Source organism: Delphinus delphis, chromosome 11, assembly GCF_949987515.2.
Source record: "Delphinus delphis chromosome 11, mDelDel1.2, whole genome shotgun sequence".
Classification (NCBI taxonomy): Eukaryota; Metazoa; Chordata; class Mammalia; order Artiodactyla; family Delphinidae; genus Delphinus; species Delphinus delphis.
Window position 1 is genome coordinate 63,029,229 of NC_082693.1, and position 21,660 is coordinate 63,050,888.

Genomic DNA, 21,660 nt, shown 5'->3' on the forward strand with positions numbered 1-21,660 from the left:
AGATTGGAAATTGAAGTGTGCGTTCAGTCTGGGTAAATAAAAATATGAGATTAATTGCTCTTATATGGGTAATTAAATGGGGGGTGGGGGAGGTGTTCCCATGATGTTAATCCTTTCTGAGATTAACATGCTTTTATATACTGGTTTCAGTTAGTCATTTGCCAGTGAAGGCTTTTAGATAGCATTTAAGAGAAATCTGTACAGGTCAAAACAAAAAAAGAGACAATCTTTCCTAGCAGAGCAAATTGTTAGAGATAAGAGTATACATAAATTATGAAATTTGCTGTAAAGTCATTCGAAATGGGTGTATTCTTCTGTGGCCACCTTAGCTATATATGTATCTCAGAGCAGAGGAAGCCCATCTAGATCATATCATCTAGAAACCAGTATTTGAGCAGCCTCATAAAATATTTCAAAGTATAAAGTCTCAAATTTCCTTTGATGTTAAAGAAGAGAGACACAGTAAATAAGTAAGGTTTTGGATATAAGATAAAGAAAAGTTGGAAGAAAATTATTTCATTATCATCAAAATCAATTATTGAGTTTCACTGTATTTATATCACTTCTTTTAGAGTGGTAAAGTTAGGAGAAAATTTAAACATTTTCTTCTAAGAATGTACAATTTAAAAGGATAATTTTAATATAGAAAAGGTTAACTGATGAATAGAATATATTCTATTTAGGAATGTTTACTTAGATAACGACAAAGTATTCATGTTTCCTTCAATGGTAGTTGAATCAGCAGTATCTCTAAGTTTGCTAATAACTTGAACACTATGATTTTGGACTTGAACCCTAAGGAGTCAAGTTCAAATGATGACTTGTATGTTCTCTATTATTTAGTTGGGAAATTAGACCTGGCTATTTAAGGTTTCTTAAATCATTACATATATGTTACATATTTTAAACAGCTTTCAGTATAATTCTTGTGAATTGGCTTTGCAGATATGCCTGTTTATTTTTTTAGATTATTTAGGAGATTATTTAGCATTAGAAGATATGTTTAATTACAGTTTTTCCTTATAAAGTAGGCAAACTTTCATGTTTACTAAATAATAAGAAATATAAATTCTTTATTTATTAGTGAATGTGGAAAATAATTTTCTCTGAATGTAACCCAGTCTGGTAACTTTGCATAAACAAGCCCTAATTCAAAGCTATTGCAACAGGAGGGAGAGACCGGAACTCAATCTGAGCTCTACTCCAGGGGAAAAAAAAGGGCAGGAGAGTTTTCAATTAGCAATAATCACGCCTCGGATAAACCTCATTGGCTATGGTACTGCCACTGCGCAAAGCTGGGCAGGAGAGTTTTAAGAGGTGCGTGGAGGCCTCTAAGTCCACCTTTGTTTGCTAATTGGATTTACCTACAGGAAAAGGAAGATAGTTTTACAACTTGGAGCAAGGCACCTATCAAATTTAGGCTTCTACCTTCCTACAGACACTGAAAGATAGAGGTACTGTCTTCCTGGATGGTTACATTTCAAAGGAATGACTTCCAGGTCTTTGAGAAAGACATCTGTGGGTTGTAAAACTGGCTAGGGCCTTTGAAAGATATTTACATTTCAAAGGAGCAGAGAAGGATTTTACAATGATATGTTTTCTAAAGTAAATGCGCTAAGAAAAGAGAGATCAAGGGCTGAGTCGGGAAGATAACTAAAGTTTAGTCAAGCAGAGGGGGACCAACTTGAGCAATATATTATGTCGTGATTATGTTATAATTTGGACTTCTTCTCCAAGGTTCTTTGACTGTGGACCTCTGGGTGTGACTCATTTGGACTTCTGGAAAGGGGAAGGAACAATAGGGATGATGCTTTGGTACTCTTCTTTACTCTGTTACCAACTATTTATGTCTTGAGAAGCTGCCTTTGGGGCCTTTAAATTTTGTAAGTTGAGAAGAAATTAGATATTTATTCTAGTAACAAACAATAATGAAATAAATTATTGGAATTGCATAGATTATCATAGAAATACGATTAGTAGTAGTATTTTTAGTACTTGTGTTGAACTTAGCCATCATGATGCATAGAAAAGAGATGTTGTTATACTATAAAGATAAGTAAATTTAGGTAAGTTATGCTGAACAATTAAGCAGAATAGCCTTATTCTTATACTAGCAGCTTCTTACCTTCAAACTGGAATTAAAAGAGAAAGTTTATATGTCATCCTGTTAAGGAGACAGTGATAATTATAAATTCTCGTCCTCCTTCAGAATCTTAAACAAAAAGCCTTACTTTCTGGAAAATTCTATAGTCCTATAATGCGGAAACATTATTTAGAATAAAACAACTCGTAAAATGTTGATAAAAAAGAACTACCTAGCTAATTCTTAATTCTCTGAAAACTAAAGCTCTCTAATACCTATTTTTTGAATGCTGTTGTGGGTAATTAGATATGATTTTCCAGTTATTGGGGAAAGAGCAGATGTGACTGGGATTGCTGAGATCATAATTTTATGGTGTAATGTGATGCTGACCGTGTGAGGGGATGTGAAGATGAGGCAGTTAACAGTAGATGTAAGAATTTGGAACTGGGAGTCTTTGAACTATATTTGAAAGAATCAGAGCAAGGGCTTAAAGTCATTTTACTTTTCTTCTTTCTTTGTTTCCTTCTGCCATTCTTATAGCAGATGAATTCTTGGGGCCTCTCTCCTCACTCTTCCTTTCCAACGTTTTCCTTCTATTTCCTTCTCCTTTAGCACTGCTCTTTAAGTAAATAGGACACTGAAAGAATATATAACGTCAAACAACCATCAGACAGCAGGTCCTAATCATGCCAGTATTCAGTAAGCCATGTCTGAAGACTCTACCTTTCCTCTGGGTTTGATAGGATAAAGCTAGTCGTGGAAAAGGAATTGAGAAGTGTGGCTCTACTGATAAGGAAACATCACCATAAACTATGAATTAGCAGCAGGTCACTGGATTTACACCTGGAGTGTTTCACTGCTATTAATAATGCCTTTTTTACTCTTTGACTTCTGTGGACATATCACCTAGGATAATGACCCTCCATCTATTTGCACAGGTGCAAGGAAATAAAAAAAGGTCCTAAAATGTACATACAGACTCACACACACGTAAGCATGCTGGGCATACTAAATTATAGAAAAGAATAATTCATCAATAAAGTAAATGTTGTGAAGTCCTGTGATTCATCATTCATGATTCATTCATAACACAAATTAAAAAATAATTTTGAAAGAAGCTGACAGATTGGACCAGAGGCATAAATCTAAGCTATCCAGGCAGTATAACTCTGCACAGTAACATTACGGGAACAGCTGCTATCTTTGTGTAGCTCACACCTAGGTTGTTTTTGTAGACCCTACTGATGACAAAACCAATTAGCAGATTAGAAATTGCCAAAAATCAGGGATGCCTTGCTGAAGAATCTCTAAAACTGAATAGTATTTTGGCTAATGCTGTTCTTTGTTCATCTCAGGATTTATAGAATAAGAATGTTTTGTGTGTAAACATCTGTTGCTTCAGGGGAGCACCCATCATGCAGTTGCCAAATGAGGTAGACATATGTGCATATGGAAGGCCTTAAGACCTGTGGTACTGCTGAATTTCTTAACATAGATTAAAACTTCTAATCAGGTTTTTTTTTTTAAGTAAACCTACTTTATAAAATGAACTGTTGAATAGTTTGATGTAAAAGAAAGCATTTCAAAGGATATTTCATTTAAATGTAAATGTAGACTATGCATTATTAAAGAGAACGTGGCTTTTCATATTCTTGTTTTTCTAGACACCTGGGATCAAAGTCACCTTTTGAACTTACACAGTAAGCTTCTAAACTTAAATCTTACTGTTAAGGATTTAAGTTCCTTATTTTCACTGTTAAGAGACAAATGCTACCTAAAGCTTTATCTGCAGCATTAATTTTCCTGTAAAGACAGGGGAACTGAATTAGCAGGGGAAAGGGTAGGACTCTGGAACACTTCGGTCGTAGCTTTGGAATCAGAGCTCTCAGCAGTTTCATGCTTTGTGGATAATTAAAATCGATACAAAATAATTACACAGCTGGAAGGATCTCCAGATAGTTAATCCAGTCCCTTTCCTCCAGGAGAAACTAACTCTAGTCTAAACCAACGTCCACACAGGCATTCAGGTTACATGAAAGAATTAGGAACCCTAGATTTACTTTCTGCACTTACTATGAACATTGCAAATGTGGCCTGGTAATAAGTGTTCAGAAGGAGATTATTATTATTATTATAAAGACGATGTAAGCATCATACAATAGCCTTCTGCAATCGCAAGATAATCAATGGAAGGCAGTGATGGCTAAAATGACTGTCATTTTTAGTGTTTCTCATGTCATATCTTAAAAGTCCAGATCAAGTGCTATTCCTCCCTAAAATCTTACTAATCTCCATATCCATTGGTTATTTAACTTTTGGTACCTATATTTAGTAAGGCTTTAGGATATATACATAAATCTATAATATGAATATAGATAGCTGTATAAAGTAACTTTTGACATCTCTGCACCTTAATGAGAAGTCCTTGAATGCTAGTTGCCAGAGCCTAGCACAATGCTCTGTACTTAGTCATTACTCAGCAAATGCTGGTTTTTAATATTTTTCTTCTAAATCCGGTTGAAGCTAGTTTTTCTTTATTGTTCTGTCCTCAGGGCAGGTGAGGACAATCATGAGAAGTGTTGAGTCTCCTGGCTGATTTCAGTTCTCTATTCCAACATTCTCTTTATTTCTTTTTTAAGGCGTCTTTGTTTTTTTTATTTTATAGAGATCAAATATTGTAAGAACAAAATAAAACAAATATTTCCAAGTTCCATTAATGTTCCACATTTTTCAAGTAAAATTTAACGTGACGAAGTTAGTCTACAACAAAAGATTTTTAGATGATCTCTTGGAGTTCAATTTTATTTTTTAGGTACACTTTTCCTAAAGAAAAAGGCCATGGTTCTTGAAGCTTTTGGTAAATCAGTAGAATTCAAAAATTGTAAAGTAACGTGTCAAGTTAGATTAGTGGATTAGTCCAAGGCATCTACAAAGTTTTAGGGAAACAATGTATTACACTCACTACATGCTTTGAAAAAAATAAATAAAAGGGAACTTTTCATCAGTATTCAATATTGGGCCACCATATGGAACTGCACCCTATTCACACTTTTTATGTTTCCTTTAATCCTGCTGTCTTTGACTGGTGGTCAAAACACAAGATTTCTATTACAGAAAATATTTCCCATCAATTGTTATTTCTACATCCAGCTGCCTTCACAATCTCTTTTCTTTATTCTGTGACCTACATTCCACATTTCTTTACAGTATATTCTTTCTTCTTCCTTTAGCTAATAAACTTCCAGTTTCTTCACTTGACAAGAAACAAAGGCAACTCAAGTGGAGGCTGTACATTCCACTACAGCCAGAAGGGGATGGGGGAGTGGGGAGGTGAGGGCTGAAAATGGGAATAACATTCTAAATTTCCATGCATTCAAATACCATCACTTTCTTTGTCTGCAAGACCCTTACTCTGCATACACATCCCAGACACACTGTCTTCTAATCATTGAGGACACTGGAATCTGGCTCCCTATCTTCCTTTTGACCCCCAAACCCAAGCATCCTTGTGTATAGCTTCAGTGTCATTATGGTGAACCCATCAATTTATCCCAAGAAATTTTACCGACACTTCACTCAACAAACATCATCAAAGCTCAAGTCCAAAGAAAAGAATGAATCTCTCTCTCTTTCTCTCTCTCCCCCATTCCCTCCATTCAACCTCCATGCTCTTCAACCCTATAATTATCTATTTAATTTTCCTAAAGCACCGCATTAATCCATGCAGTCACTGATTCCTATTGCCACATGTTCAGTCTTCCTACTTCTGGTGTTCAAAGACCATCAAAATTGGCCCTCAACCTTTGTCTCTAGACAATTTTTGTTACTTGGGCAAGATTATAACTGATCCAGCAATTCTCCAAATACGCCTAATTTTCTAGAATTCTAAGCTATTCTCATGGCCTCTGTCAATTGTGTCCTACCCTCCCCCACAAAAAAAACTACTTTCCTTTAAGATCCAAATGGCCAGTAGTCTGTGACCACTCCATGTGAAAGTGTCTGTGTTCTTCTCAGAAGTTCTGTGGATTGGGTTCCACTGTTTGAAAGCATTTATTTCTTTGTTTTGGGGTTAACTGTAAATTTATCTGTCTCCTTAATTGCCTAAAAGGTAGAACCAGCTTACTGTGCTAGTAAAATAGGGTATTAGTTCCGTGTCTACCTCTAATGAGCTCTTTCTGACTTACCACTTCACCCTACTGAACTACAATTGTATATGTATGTAACAGGAGAATGAGGACATCGATTAAAATGATGTGTTATATTTTGTATGTGTTCTATGAAATTATCAGAGAAGTGGCCAGGGCGTTCTATGTTTATTATTTCCATATCACTCTCTTTATAGTAGGCTAAAACTAGTAGATATTCAATAAATATTCATTAATATTCATTGAATAAGGAGATATTTACTAATTTCTTTTTAACAGAGCACAATAAGTTTTAAGGAGTCAATAATCCACTTAAGGATACAGTTCTCAGTCATCTACCCCTTCTTTTCATCACATCCGTGATTAGATTTCTCCACTAGCTCTGTCTTCTGGACCACATCTTTAGCCTATGGCAAATACTAAAACTAGTATAAAAAACATGGCATATCAGGTTTGAAAAAACAGACTTCTAAGTTTTAGTGGCAAGTTGTGCAATGCCACAGTTTCTTTGAAAAGCCTTTGCAAAGCACCTCAATTACACCTCATCATTATGGTTCTTGTGACTTCCTGGATATTTCTCTAATAAACTCTGTAAAACTCACCTTGTTAATCACCATTGACAAAGCTCCATCACATGGTTCATCTTGTTTGAACCGCATAAGAAATCAGAAGTTGTACCTTCTTCCTGTCTCATTGGTTGCCTCAAGTTGTAAGTTTTGCATAATTATATAGATTTTTCTTCAAATGATGGTATCTTATAAACATGGCGAGTTATGTCTTCTAGAAGCCCGTATCTTTGGGGGGTTTTACATTGATAAGAAACATTGAAAACTTAGTTCATTTTTACAAAGATTTCAGAATTTTAAATATCTCTGAGAAGGGTCATATGCCAACAGATGCTTAATTTTCAGTGTAGCCCACATTATCCAATGCCCAGAGGGTGTTTTTTCTTTTTTAAATATTTAAATAACAGTAATATTGGCAAACACCGTCTTCTCCCCCCAGATGTGGAATACAGGAATGACTTGTTGGCTACTAAAGAGATTAAATTTCATTTGTCTTTGCCCTAGAGATAAACACCAAGTAAAAGATGGAAATATTTTTGATAAGTAAGTTATCACAAACAGCATAGTTTCTACTTAAGAAGTAAAAAAAACTAACTCGGCCTCGGGGCTCTAATTCTATTTGTGTGCCATCTAATATTTGTAAGTGGGCTTCACTTTAAGCTTGTCTATCCTGGCAGTTCAGAATGCAAATATAATAACAAAATTCCCTGAAAACAAATTTCAGCTGATCAAAACCCCTTAAAGAATTGTTTAAAAGATAAGTTATTTTCTTTACTACAGTAAGTAAAGTATTATGGTGATCAACGTGTGAGAGAAATGAAGTTAATTTATATTAAATACAGAAAGGAATAAAAATAACTCATAATACATTCAAAACAAGACTGTACCGTATTTATAACTAGCTTACCTTATCTCAGTAGTTGAATTTTCCTTTGAATATAATTTTGGAGGAATTGCGCTTTTCTTGGCTAAGGTTCTATTTTAAAACACACACATATATGTTGTTGACAATGTAGCCCTCCATCCTAATAACCGAGATTAATATCCAGTGACATAAAAACACTACCAAATGTAAAATAGCTAGTGGGAAGCAGCTGCATGGCACAGGGAGATCAGCTCGCTGCTTTGCAACCACCTAGAGGGGTGGGATAAGGAGGGTGGGAGGGAGATGCAAGAGGGAGGGGATATGGGGATATACGTATGCATATAGCTGATTCATTTGGTTATACAGCAGAAACTAACACAACACTGTAAAGCAATTACACTCCAAAAAAGATGTTAAAAAAAAAGTACTTGAGATTAAAATAGAATAATTGTGAAGTAAATGTGTTTTTTCCCCCTTAGACTTGGGACATGATTCAGCATTTAAAACTTATAATTCCCCAAAAGATGTTACAGAGACAATTCAGCTGTTGGATTTGTTTCAGAATAAATAAGGGACTTAATATAATATGCATATGTGTACATACATATAGAGTCTTACATATCTAACCTATGTATCATGTGTTGATATATTTTTTCTTCTTTAATGTGCACAATTTCAGTTCATTCAGTGATATACTTAGGCAAATGTTACCAAGCCTCTCTCCTCTGTTCAGGAAATGAGATCAGCAGTGCTTATGGGAAACGCACATGGAATCATCAGTCTTTGGTGCTCATCTAGTCACATTAACATTGTACTTCACTAATAATGTGGGATTTGGCACAAATCTAATGATATTAATGGGGAATGACTTCTGTTTGTATAGAGAGAGTAAATGGTGGATAATTGTGCTCTTTCTGCCCTTATTCAATCCTTTGTTCACTCTCCCACAGCCAACATGCCTCCCACATCCCACCTGAAACTGGAGGCAGCCTTTCTTGGCTTTTCTACTTTTTCTAATATTTCTTAGCCTTGTGGGAGAAGATAGGAGGAGGAGGAGGAATAGAAGAAGTCTAGTTCAAAATATGCAGTTTCCTCTTTAATGTCACCACTGGACTTGTTCAAAGAGAAACTCAGATCCTTTTTTTTTCTTTTTTTAAAGTAGTATCCAGACAAAAGTTTTAGGCTGTAACTCGGGTATGTAATGTTACAGCAGCTTTATATTTACATATTAGAGAAATCTGTATATTTATATGTTAGAGAATTCTAACATAAAAACCTTTTTATTTATATTTCAGTAAAATGTCCTTTTAAAAATATTTAAAATCTGAAAAAAATATTTCCCAAAAGATAATCTCTCTTACAAGGAGGGAACACATTTATTCGTTCCACAGGAATTTGCTGGGTGTCTTGTATGTGCCAGGCATCTCCTCACTGGAGATACAGTAGGAAAAGGAGGACAAAGTTCCTTTATCCAGTAATACTTAAAGGGTTAAAGCTTGTATTTATAAGAACTGGAGCTACCCTTAAAACCACTAGACTCAGTAATTCTATAGTGCCCATAACATCTTACACTAAACATGTAGTAAGTACTTTAATGATACATTTCCTCACCAAACTGGAAAGCCATTGCATGTTTAGCTAAAATATCTCCACTTTGGAGTGAACAAACAAAAGCACTGGGTTTGATCAAAATGTAGAAGAGAAATACCTATTTGTTATGAATCTGCCTCTTAGTATAAAGGGTATAAGAATTATTTACATCTACTGGAAAAAAAAAAACTGCAAGTTTTGTTTCCAAAATGTTTCGTGACATTTATTTATTAACTACGAATTGTTTGTATATTGTGATGGACTACCACTTAAGGTGTTTTAGTTGTTGTTGTTTTTACTATTCCTGAAAGATTTGCAACTAGTTTACCCCATCAGCTTGGTTTCTTTCTCCTCTCTCCTGGAGCCCTAGTTTCCTGGCAAACAGCAGGAATGTTATAGATTTAGGAATTAACCTTCAAGAAGGCACTTTAGATGGCGATGTCTCCATGAACTGCTCAGTTCTTTAGTCTCTCTTTTGGGCACAACTTGGCAAAGTGAAAATAAGCCAAAAGACGGAGAGGAAAGTATTTTGCATTGGAAATTTTTTCTTTTCTTGAAAGAAACATCACTCACATTTAGGCTAGATTATACACCACGACCTGGAATTGGAAACCTAGCAGCTGATGAATTGGAACTTTTCTGTGAAACAAGTCAATTTAAGTTAGAGTCATGGACTGTTCACACAGGCTATCAAATTCAAACGGATGAAACAGTGCCTGGCAAAAGTTTGACTGAATCTAGAAAAGAAAAACAGATTCACTTAACAGAAAACGACTGGTAAGAGATTACAATTTTTAAATATGTACTAAAATTACTGTTGTTCAGGCTGATAATTTCTCAGTGCTAATAGGCCACGGAAAGGCTTGATACAGCCAGTGTAGCTTTGGAGACAGGGATTTTGTTTGGTTTTTGTTTCTATGTTTTATTCAAATTATTGTTGTTCTTTATAAAACTGCTTGGGTCGTTTTTATTAACGTAGGAGAGCCTGGACTTGTTGCAAGAGATATTGTCTAAAGAGTGATAGCACTAAAGACCTTTAGTCCCTATATGGATAAGAGACAAATAACTAAATTAGGGTAGGTCTTTTTATATAAACCAATCTTAACAAAACAATCTTAGTAAATACTTTAATCTAATAAAATATCCTCATAGTCAAGTAGTGTTTTAAAATACCAGCTATACATTTTCAAGTTCATTTTTCTTCAGAGCTTTTAAAGAACCATAGAAATACTGTATGTAAAAAATGAATAAATCCAACAGTAGTGATAGAAAAGGATACAAATATAATACATGAAAGGTCCTGCAACTTACTTTAACCACCTAACTAAGAAAAGTAAGAACACTATTTCTCAGATAATTTTTTTAAGTCAATATTACTACAACTCACTATATTAAAGGCTCTCAAAATGAGGGAATTAGTCATGGAATAACATTTTCTACAATTAATGACATATTTAATTTTCTTATTTAGTCATATTTCTTTCTTTACTCATAATCAAAATATAATTTAGAGAATGTATTATTTCATCTAGAAATTAACAGCTGGCTTGTAAGGAAGACTTATGTCAGATTAATTACTGCCTTTTTAAATTTTATAATATACTGTGACAGAAAATTAATGATGCCTGCAGTATTTAGCATAGTTCGTAACCCACATTTCAATGAAAATATACTGTTATTAATGATAAACATTGCACAGATATAATAGACATGAATTGCTGTCCATTTTATGTCTGTTCTGTATAATTCTATGAAATGAAGCTATATTCATTCTGTTTATTAATTTAGGCTTCATGGATTAAAATTTGCATTCATTATATTCATGTGTATATAGGATTATATGAATTTAATCAACTCAAGGCATGACAAGTAGCGTTTGACTGACAGTTTCTTCACGATTCTAATCTGGTCAAGAATTTATTTCCCGTTCATTTTATCATAGACATATGAGCATTTTAAATTAGACTGAACACGTTAGCATTTTAGGTAGTATCCATTCCCTTCATGCTCCCTGTGCCAAAAGCAAGGTAGTGTCCACAGGCAGACATAGACTTGTATAGTGTCCACAGAGAGATGCTTCCATAGCATGCATGCCCTGACATTTAAAGCATGATATCTCCAGTTTGGTGTCTCAGATTTAAGTTTCTTGCACAGTTTTAGTTACAATCTCTTTTTCCTGTAATGGATAGCAGGACCCCTTACATTATAGTGTAGCAGGTGTAAAATTCCAGATTCTCAAATAGGGTCACCTCTTTCATTTTTAGTCCTACTGAATTCAGTCATTTTCTTTATACCAGTGGCTAGTGATTGGCTATGACGTCTCCAAACCAAGGACTATAGTAATAAGAAAGACATGGTATATCCCTGGACAAATATGGGAACAGTTATTTTTGGAACCATAGGCATAAAAATACTAAAAAGAATGCTTAATAGTTTTCCTGTAGAGGATCCTTTTGGAAATACAGAATTGCTATGGAATACTTAGAGGAATATTCATAAATAGATTGAATGAATAGTCGAGATTTCTACATTAATAATGAATGTGAAGTAAAGTTATTTCCATAAAATAACACCAAGTAATATTTGCAGAGCTATGATAATGAGTAAAATGTATCCACTGGTTTCAAGATTGTTCCAAGTGAGTTTAGAAGGTGTGAGTTGTCACAAAATAATACAGCGAAGTTTTCAAAACCTTAAGTCAATCATAACACCATTTCATTTATAATTCACTTTTGAGTGTCTGTATTCCAGAGACTGACTGACAATGGCAGGTGTTTCTGAGTGATTGCTGAAGAAAATATCTAAAATGAGATACAGCAGAAATAAGTCTCTCTAAAAGAAGAGAATTAAAAGCAACCAGGTAGGGAAATGCATTTCTGAGAAAATACAAGAGACTTTCAGATCTCTCTTTGAGGCATATGCCTCACATTGAAAAGGAAGCATTTGAGGAAAACAGAGATGCCAGAGAGAATAGATAGGGAGTTTCCCTCCCATTAGCCTGAACAGGGTACAGAGGTAGAACTGGGCAACCTAAATTACATTGAATAATCTGAACTATAAAAACCTTTGGGATATGAATTTGCCTCTACTTTCATAGGAACAGAGTAGATGTACATGAAGATTATAATCAATATTTGTGCATAGTGGCAGAATAAAATTATGTTTTCAAAAGTTAGAAATGTTTTAGCATTTTTCTGGGAAGTCATAATTCTCAAAATTTTCAAAAACACAAAGAAAAAAGTAAAGCCTTTCTGGAATGGTAGCTCCTAAAAGTAACTAAAATTGTCAGTTTGGTGTGAATCCTTTCAAACTTTTGACAATATGCAAATATATACGTTTACATTAATGGGTTTTTCTGTAATATCCTTCTGTAGATTAATTTTTTACTCAATCATATAAGGTATAAATTAATGTGTGAATACATAGGAACCTACTTTATAGTTTTGACACTACCATGTTTCATTAAATGGATGTACCATAATTCACTGAAGCTATCCCTTTCTGAAGTATATTCATAATATGATAATATAAGTAATCATAAATTCTAGTGTAATTTAGGTTTTAACACAGTTTCTGATCAACCCCAGCGATGAGAAGGGACTTCCTTCAGTGGAAAACATTCAAAGTGCCAGCCAGTTTCTCATAGTATTTTATGAAATCACAACCACCTTTGGACGTAGAAATCATAAGCTTCATTTCACAGCACAAAACAATGTGTTTCTGAGAGGTTAAGAAGTTTATTGCAAGACACAGCTGGTTTGGTAAAGAATCTGAAAAAGAATGAATATATGTATATGCATAACTGAATCACTTTGCTGTACACCTGAAACTAACACAACATTGTAAATCAACTATACTCCAATAAAATTTTAAAAATATATATAACTTACCCAGTCGTTCAACCAGAAAACTGGTGGGTATGCAGTTATCGCCCAGCTCCTGGGGTACAGGCATGCCAAATACAGAAGAACTCTGTCAAGAAAAGATATCCAAAAAGTATGGGTAGTGTGTCCCTCCCATGTCATACAGGAATGAAGGCCTGCCCAGAGATGAACTTTTTGGTTTCAGGATCCATTTACATCTTAAAAATTATTGAGAATTCTAAGGATATTTTGTTTGTGTGGGTTGTAATCTAATACATCAATATTTATGTATTAGAAACTAAACTGAGAAATTTATTTACTGATTCATTTTTAAATGACAATAATAATAAACCCACAGCCAACATTTTTAATTAAAATATGTTTTGTAAAACAAACAAGACACAGAGCTAGTAAATGACAAAGCTAATATTCAAAACCAGTTATGTCTGACTGATTCCCTGTCCTTGACATGCCAACAAACTGTGAGAAAACTGTGAGAAAAATATGTTATTTCATCATGACCTTTTAGTGAGAGAGTTTCATTCTCAAGTTGTTTTCCTTAACTACAGAGCCCTGGATTTAAGAGAATTATTGAACAAAATTGTGCCATTCTTTTTTTTCCTCTAACATCTGTACCAGGAAACCTTGTTGCTTAGACCAAAATGGAGGAGCCATTGCACTGTCACCAAAGTACCAACCTACAAATAGTGTCATGAGGATTGATGGGTTTCTGTATCTTTATATTTTAAATATAAAGCAACGCCACTCATGGACATCAAAGGATAAAGTTTTTTCATCTAATACAATTTTATACTAATTTGGAGGTGGCTGTTTTTAATGGGATATGAGATAATCGTCTATGTAAATAGGTAGTGTATTTCATCCAGAATAATAGTGAAGTCCAGACGCTCGATATATGGATTACCTCTTTGCCCTAATTCAGTATAATTCTGCTGGTGTCATAAAGCCTCAAATATACTTTTTTTTTTTTTATACAAAACAAAGATTTTTCTTTTGGATAAAAAGTTGTCTCCTAATTATCTACAGGTCATTCTATTATGGAACCAGGAACTTCATTCGTTGGTTTATTAAGCAATTGTTACTGGATTTGTGCTGAATTCTAGTGATATCAAAATAAATTAGAAAGAGAGTTCATGTCTCCATTCCTCCAGCAACCACCAGTGTGATAAGTAGGGAAGGGACATGAGCAAGGAATTGATACAAAGTATGATATAAAGTAAAATGAGAGCCCAGTGCTAATTTTGGGTCCTAATACAGAAGACACATGAGAAATAGGGTTAAATAAGGTTTCAGGACAACAACATTGTGGGATTTAATATTATAAAATTTTTAAAGTAATTAGGATAATCCCAGGGAAGGGGGGAACGACTAGTTTAAAAAGTACTGTTTAATATGTGATGTCAGTTTGTAACTACATAAATAAAACGTCTGGTTAACGTTAAAATAAGACTCTCTTAGTCTGTGTTATGAGTCAGTGCAGTGAACAAGTTAGTCAACCCCCTTTTTGGCATCGTGTTCAAAACCAAATGAATGACCAGATCTTTTGTTCACCTGAGTGGACCTTTTGCCATCATCTGGTCACAGCCGCCATTGCAGCCCCTAGTGGTTTGGCTACTAGAGCGCTTGCCAGAGCTCATGTGTCATTTAGGATGTCCCCAGCCTCTGCACGTCTGTTTGTTCTAATGACCACCCTCAGCAAGCCCCAGCTTCCGAAGGAGACTCCACTAATTAACTCAGTCAATACAGCATCTGATAACTGGTTGGTGGGATAAACAAAAAAGACTCCTAAAGTGAAGGAAGGAAAAATGAATTCTCCAGGCCACGAAGACCAAAATGAAATTACGAGCCATCAACCCAAAGCCATAGAAGCTTGATCGTGTACATCAGCCTTGTCTTTGGCATTGCCTGGCACTCCATCCTGGGCCAAAATGTAGATAACTGCAGTTATACCATGCTCAGCACTTCAGTTTGGTGGCAGTTTCATAATATAATAAAATTTATCATTTGTAAGCCCGTCTGCTTTTTTTTTTTGAAAAAAGCCCGAGAACAATTTGATCTGTCCTGCTAACAGCAGACGCTGATGCAGGTGGTTTAAAAACAAAGCATTTAATCGGGCAGGGTTTTACTTAAACTACTTGATGATTCATCATCCAGCCTCTGCTCATTGTCAATTGTGCCTCTCTGAGCTATTATTTATAGAATATTTAAAGAGCCGGGACTACATGTGCCTCTGTCTTGGGTTCTGTTGTGCTATAAATTGTAGTTCCAATTTGTTTCAAATGTGGCATGGATTGTCAGGATGCCATGACTCATGCTTGGTTCAGATGAATACTGTATAGTAGTTATAGCGAAAAGCACAGTTTTCACTATTTATTGGCAGTTCTAGAATATTCCTAGACTACAGTTTTCTCAGGTTTTAGCCCCGTAAAATCATTCTACTCCTACATTTCCTCATGTTCATTTTCTTCACAGGGCAAAATTCAATCAATGGCTTAAGGAACACTGTGTAGGTTCTGGCCCCCTAAAATGGCCGTTGCCATATGAGGTTGCTCAGCATGACTCAACCCTTTATCTATCAAGAAAAGAGACCAACATTTGTGGTTTTCCCAAAGGAGACACTATAGATTTCTTGAATCACATTCTGTCTCCTTAGGTACTTTTTTTTCCTTTAAGCTAACTATTAAAAACAAAAATCAGAATCAGATGAAAGAAAGAAAAATTTAACTTTAAATGACAAAACCAGGAGGATAGAAACTTTTACTTGTCATGCTTAGTCCTTAATAATTGCAATTAAATAGATATTAAGTTTAATTCACCCCCTAGGCTCCCTAAAAGCAGAACAGTCTTTCCTCTCTGCACCCTCCACCTTTAACTATGTCCCATAGTAGGGACATAATAAAGATTAGTGGCAGGAATGAATGATTCTGGAAGACAAGTTATGTGACTCTATCATTGGGAGGCTGGAGAAAGTTAGAAAAGATAGTAAAGTATAAGAATAGGACTGAAATAGGATGATTTAGAGAAGAGTTGAAAAGGATACATAATTATCCAGCCTAAGAGTCCGCCTCTATCTTATTCCATTCGGGCTGCTACAACAAATCACCAGATGGTAGCCTTTTCACTGTCCTCACATGGTGGATGGGGCCAGGGAGCTCTCTGTGGTCTCTTTTATAAGGGCACTAATCCCATACATGTGGGTTCTACCCTCATGACCTAATCACCTATCCAAAGGGTGCATCTCCAAAGACCATCCCATTGGTGGTTAGGAATTCAAAATGTGAATTTTGGGGGACAGAAACATTCAATCTGTAGCAACCTCCGAATGAACAGCCCCTCCTCAGAGCACATATTGCTCATGTGCGGCTATGGCACCTGGCACATTTCATTGTTATAGCTCCTAGGGGTGCTTCGATTGAGTGTGTTCATCTTCTCATTCCTAGCACAGGGTGTGGCACGTGAACGAGTATTCAGAGAGCATTTATGGATGGACTGAACCAGTGCACACCCAATATCATTATCATCAAATGCTAAAGGCTTTCCCAGTTTAAAGAGAATTGAGGTGTTGTGTTGAGAAGTTAGACAAATTGTATAATCCACCAGAAGCAGTGTCTAAAAGAATAGGCATCCAGCAAACACAAATTTTGATGAAATTTGAAAATTCGAACCACAGTATGTAGTTTAAAAAAACTCAAATAGGCTTTGCCAGAAGAAAAAAAGGGTTTTGAAATTTTTCATTAAAAATTCAAGAAGAAAAGAAGGTGGGGCATGGAGAGGGAGAAAAAGCAGTAGGGAATGTGAGGGAAGAACCAGAAAGAGTGAAGACAGTGGATCAGAGTTTTCATTAGGTCTAGCCTGGTTTGCTGTGGACCCCTAACCAGGGATGATTTTTACCTATTCAATTTTCAAAAGCAATCCTTAATGATATTTCAATGCCCAATAATATTTCAGTTATATTTTAGCGTCAGTGCTATCCAGGAGGATTATTCAGATTTACATGGCAAACAAAGGTACTTAATAAAAGTCTTGGACGACTTGGAGAATCAGAGAGAGATTTCCTCTAGCTGCTTCATTTGTAGCCTTAGAGAAATAATGCATTAATCTGCAATTAGATCATGTCATCTTTCAGGATGTTTAGCTAAGGTGAAATGTGTAATTAGACATTTTAAATTGCATGTCACCACCCACAGGGTTGACACATGTTGTTTTCTCTTTGGTACAGTTCTGTGTAAGGATTCACTCAGTATATCCAGAAGTCACCTTGACCATGAAAATAAGACTCCTGCAAATTACAGCTTCAGAATGAAATCAAACGTTATCTTCCATTACTCGTGTATTCCAACTTGAATGAACATGCATTTGATAAATAAGTTTTTCATTTTGCTTACTTATTAATTTAACATACATTTTATATTTGAGGATAGCTTAATAATTATCAAAATGACTAGCAGATAATGATTAAAAATAGTCCCACATGTACTCGGTCCACCTTTTATTATGGTAGGTATAGGCATGGAAAAGAGGCTTTAAAAGAGAGAGAGAGAACATATGTAAATATCTTCTTAATATTGAACCCAGTTGAGTTTCCTTAGTTTGTTGTACATGTGATAATTACCCTGGATCATATTTTTCAATAATGGCATGTTTGTTATTATAAATAACTTTATATATGTATTTTTTCATTTGGGATTTTTGTAAAATATTAGCAGGTGAGGGAAAAGAAGTAATGTAACCCATCTCTAAGTGTATAATAATGAATGCTAAATGTTAAAGACATATCTGCTAAAATACACTTAAACAAATGCAGTATGGCCTGCTTTATATCTCTCTACCTTTTTATTGCGATGTTAATCAGGAATTTAAATTTTATTTTTAGGCATGGTATCCTGAGTACTATGTGAAAAGGAAGTGATGATGGAATTTTTATTTTAGTGTTAACGGCAGTTTTCAAGAGGCCTAATTAAAATCTTTATCTGAACCTTGAAGATGGGAAGGCTGTGTGAATGCATGCACTGAGTTCATATGCCTTTTGAGATTTTCTTTTCAATTTTATAGTATAAAATTTCTAGTTTTTTTATACTTTTCTCCTATAAAAGTAGTATTTCTTGTTATCTTTAAATACTGCTTTCACTTAAAATGACAGTTAAACAGTTTCTAAAATATTTTGAAATACTTTAAGAGGGAAAAACCTACTTTTCCAATTGTTTAACAATAAGATAGGAGTTCCAATAATTTTAGGAGTTGCCTAGCTGCTATACATATTAAGGTGATGTCTAGGTGATTAGCAGGATCATAATTCAGAAGATAGGAAAAGTGTTGCTTATTTAATTTTCAAGTCCACCATTCAGGTTATGTCAGTATCTCTTGAGTGGGGTAATACTGGTTGGTCCTCAGGGAGAAATAAATGCTTATTGGTTGTATAGGTGTTTATTTAGTATCTTTAGTAGACTTAGTGTCAATGAACTATACCTTTATAATGACCAGGAAGAAAATAATCTTTACTTGACCATTACCTGAAAGTGTTATGGGACCATGCATTTTATTTTCTGCCAAGACATTGTGTGGGTATATGTAGGTAAAGACTGGGGACGGGGTGGGGAGAGGGCAGGGGTGAGAAACACTGAAATACAATGTCTGTTGGCTCTATGGTTACCTAGCAGATAAATTGCATTTTCTTATGTCTTTCAAAGTTTCAAGGTCAAACATGTATTAAGATTAATATTTTTCTTTGGCTGAAAATCAGTGATCAGCATAGAATGGGGTGGTGTAAGACAAGTGGTGCGAGTCAGAATGGAAACTCCTATAATATGAGAAATTTTGTGTTAAAATGAAGTTGCTTTACTCGTTTGAACTTAGGTCTTCTTTTTCTGAATGAGGATGTGGTGTGTAGGGATTTGCGAGGAAGTGCCTTGGTAATCATGGAGTACTAACACTGCTGGAAGGACTGGTTTTGTGTGTATGCTTGTATGTGTTTAATAAATGTGAAATGACATTCTGAGAGATAGCTGGAACAATTTAATACAAACATTAATGCAAAGTGCGCAAAGATTTTGGAGGCATACTGCTTGAGTTTGAATCCTGGCTCCTCCACCTGTTTTTTCTGTGACAGGCTACTTACGTAACCTACTTGCACCTCAGTTTCCATCTCTGTAAAATGGGGATAGTAACAGCAGCTACATTATTAAATTGGCTTGAGGATTAAGTGAGTTAATATCCCACTCCCTCCTCTTCTTAGAAAGGAAAATTCATATCCCACTCCCTCCTCTCCTTAGAAAGGAAAATTCAGGGTTTTTTTGTGTGTTTTTAAAGGATGTATCCTAAATAACCAAAACAATGGTGGCAATCATTTAAAATTGAAAATACCTATCAGAAATGGAGAAAAAATGTGTTTCTTAAACCACTGGCAAGGACATTTATGCATAGGCTTTGTGTCTTAGTAGCAGCTTACTCCAAGGTGACTGTGTTACTTACTGAGATTTGACCTCTTATATAGTTGATAAATTAATCAGTAAAGAATAATTACAGAACACTGAAAAATACAGATTATCATCAGAATCAAAATTTGCCTATTATAGTGAGTTTCCTTCAGATTTTCATGGAGAAAATATTGTCTTAACATCACAGTTTACTGGACTAAGAAAGTTGGAGGGATTTTTGTTTGTTTTGTTTTTAATGACAGACACCTTAAAAGGTTTTATTGTTGTTCAGGACCATGAAGTCCATTATGGTAAAGAGCTAGTCATTTCTTGAGTAATTTTTTTTTTTTTTTGCTAAATACTAATATCAGTTTAAGTAAGTTTGATAGCCAGCCTTGATCACGATTGATTACACAGCATTTGAAGTCATTGCTCTAGTGCTAATAGTAAATCTATTTTGTACTGTGTAACCTCTTAAATATCCTTAATTAAACTGTCTTTGCTCCATGGAGTGTCACCTGCTTGTAGACCAGCAAGAGATCTCTCTCTCTTCATAACTGCCCCTTCATAACTAGCACAGTGCCTGGCACAGAGCAGGCTGTCAGTAAATGGTGGTTAGATGAACAAATCATACTAAATGAAAAGGTGTCAGTCCATTTCAATTTCCTTATACTTTACTGTGCTTAATTTTAAGTCATAATAAAATTGATAGTAAGACCTGCAGTAAAGGCACAGTGGTGGGAAGCCTAGGAATTGAGGTACCATCAGAGTTATATGGCAATAAAGGACAGTCATCCCTTAGACGTGGCTCAGATCTATGGAAATTGACAACTAATGTAGAGAATCGTATTATCGACATTGCCTACACCTGGGTAATATGACTACTGAAGCACTAACTGTGTTCAAGCACTGAGCTCAATACTCATTTCAACTAAGAAAACTCTGTGGGGTTGATTTTATTAATTGTATTTTGCATCTAAAGGGACTCAGAAATGTTAAGTCATTGGCTCATGGTCACACAGCCAGTAGGTGGGTAGAGACCAGAATTGGATCCTGTGTTTTTCTACATGAAAATCCTGTATTCTTTGCTTTTCTTTGGGAGTCAAAATACTCTGAGCTGGCCCAAATAGACTACACGTTTTCTTTGACTCAAATGAGTCATATGTACAATGGATAAAATAACAAAACACTGAAGATCTTAATATTGTAAGGTATTTCAAATAATACTCCCCAAATAAATATGAAAATCCTGCAAAATGTGGCAAAGCAGTAACCATTATACCATATTATTTGGTTAAGAAATCATCTAAAAATTTAAAGTCAATTTAGTCAACCTGCATTTTTATTTACATTCTAGCATTCACATAATTTTCGTTTCCCTCAATTTACTCTTATCCCCTAAATCCTTACGTAGCTTCACTTGAGATCATAGCTTCTTCTAATTCTGTTCAAGGTGTAACTTTTCAGGAAAAGAAAAGCCATTTTTGAGTGTACTTTTCATCTTTCCTTGTGAAGAAAGTTATAATTAGAGATAAAGTCTGATCTCCCTTCTCCAAGTACCCTTTAATAAACGGATTATGCTTCTGAGGCCCAGATAGTTCCAAACCACAAGAACCCTGCATACAGAGCTGTCACTGAGAAACCAAGGACGCAATAGATACTTCAACTTTCTCTTTTTAATTTAGTTTACAAATCCAAATACAGCAGAAGTTTGTTGATCACTTCCTTGCCATATTTTTGTTTGTATTTTTCTGTTTCTACATTCCAGTGTTAGAATTTGTACCTAGCCCCTACCAGGCAAGGTCAGGAACTTACCAAAGATCATTCAAAATACTATGTATTATTCTTTCTAGTGATTGAGTTTTATTACTTGCAGCTATAACTTAAGTAAAGGAAAGTGCACTATGCTTTGATATCATTTTGTATCTTTTGTGCCAGTGTGAAAAACATTCAAGATCCCTTTAACATCAATTGAGAAGAACATTTATAGGACCAAAGAGTCTGTTGTATATAACATATTTGAAATTATTTTATATGTAAACATTTATTCTTATAATATGCTAATTTTGAGCTTTAGTCTCTTAATTGTTCAGCAAATTATTCAATTTATTTAG

General features: G+C 34.9%; 1 protein-coding gene and 1 pseudogene across 3 annotated transcripts in view; one reads left to right on the forward strand and one right to left on the reverse strand.

The window, feature by feature from the left end:
* Window positions 1–21,660, forward strand: part of SYT1 (synaptotagmin 1) — a 533,541-nt gene that overhangs the window by 72,984 nt on the left and 438,897 nt on the right. The gene's annotated exons all lie outside the window — the stretch shown is intronic.
* LOC132434624 (U4 spliceosomal RNA) lies at window positions 1,222–1,297 on the reverse strand (annotated as a pseudogene).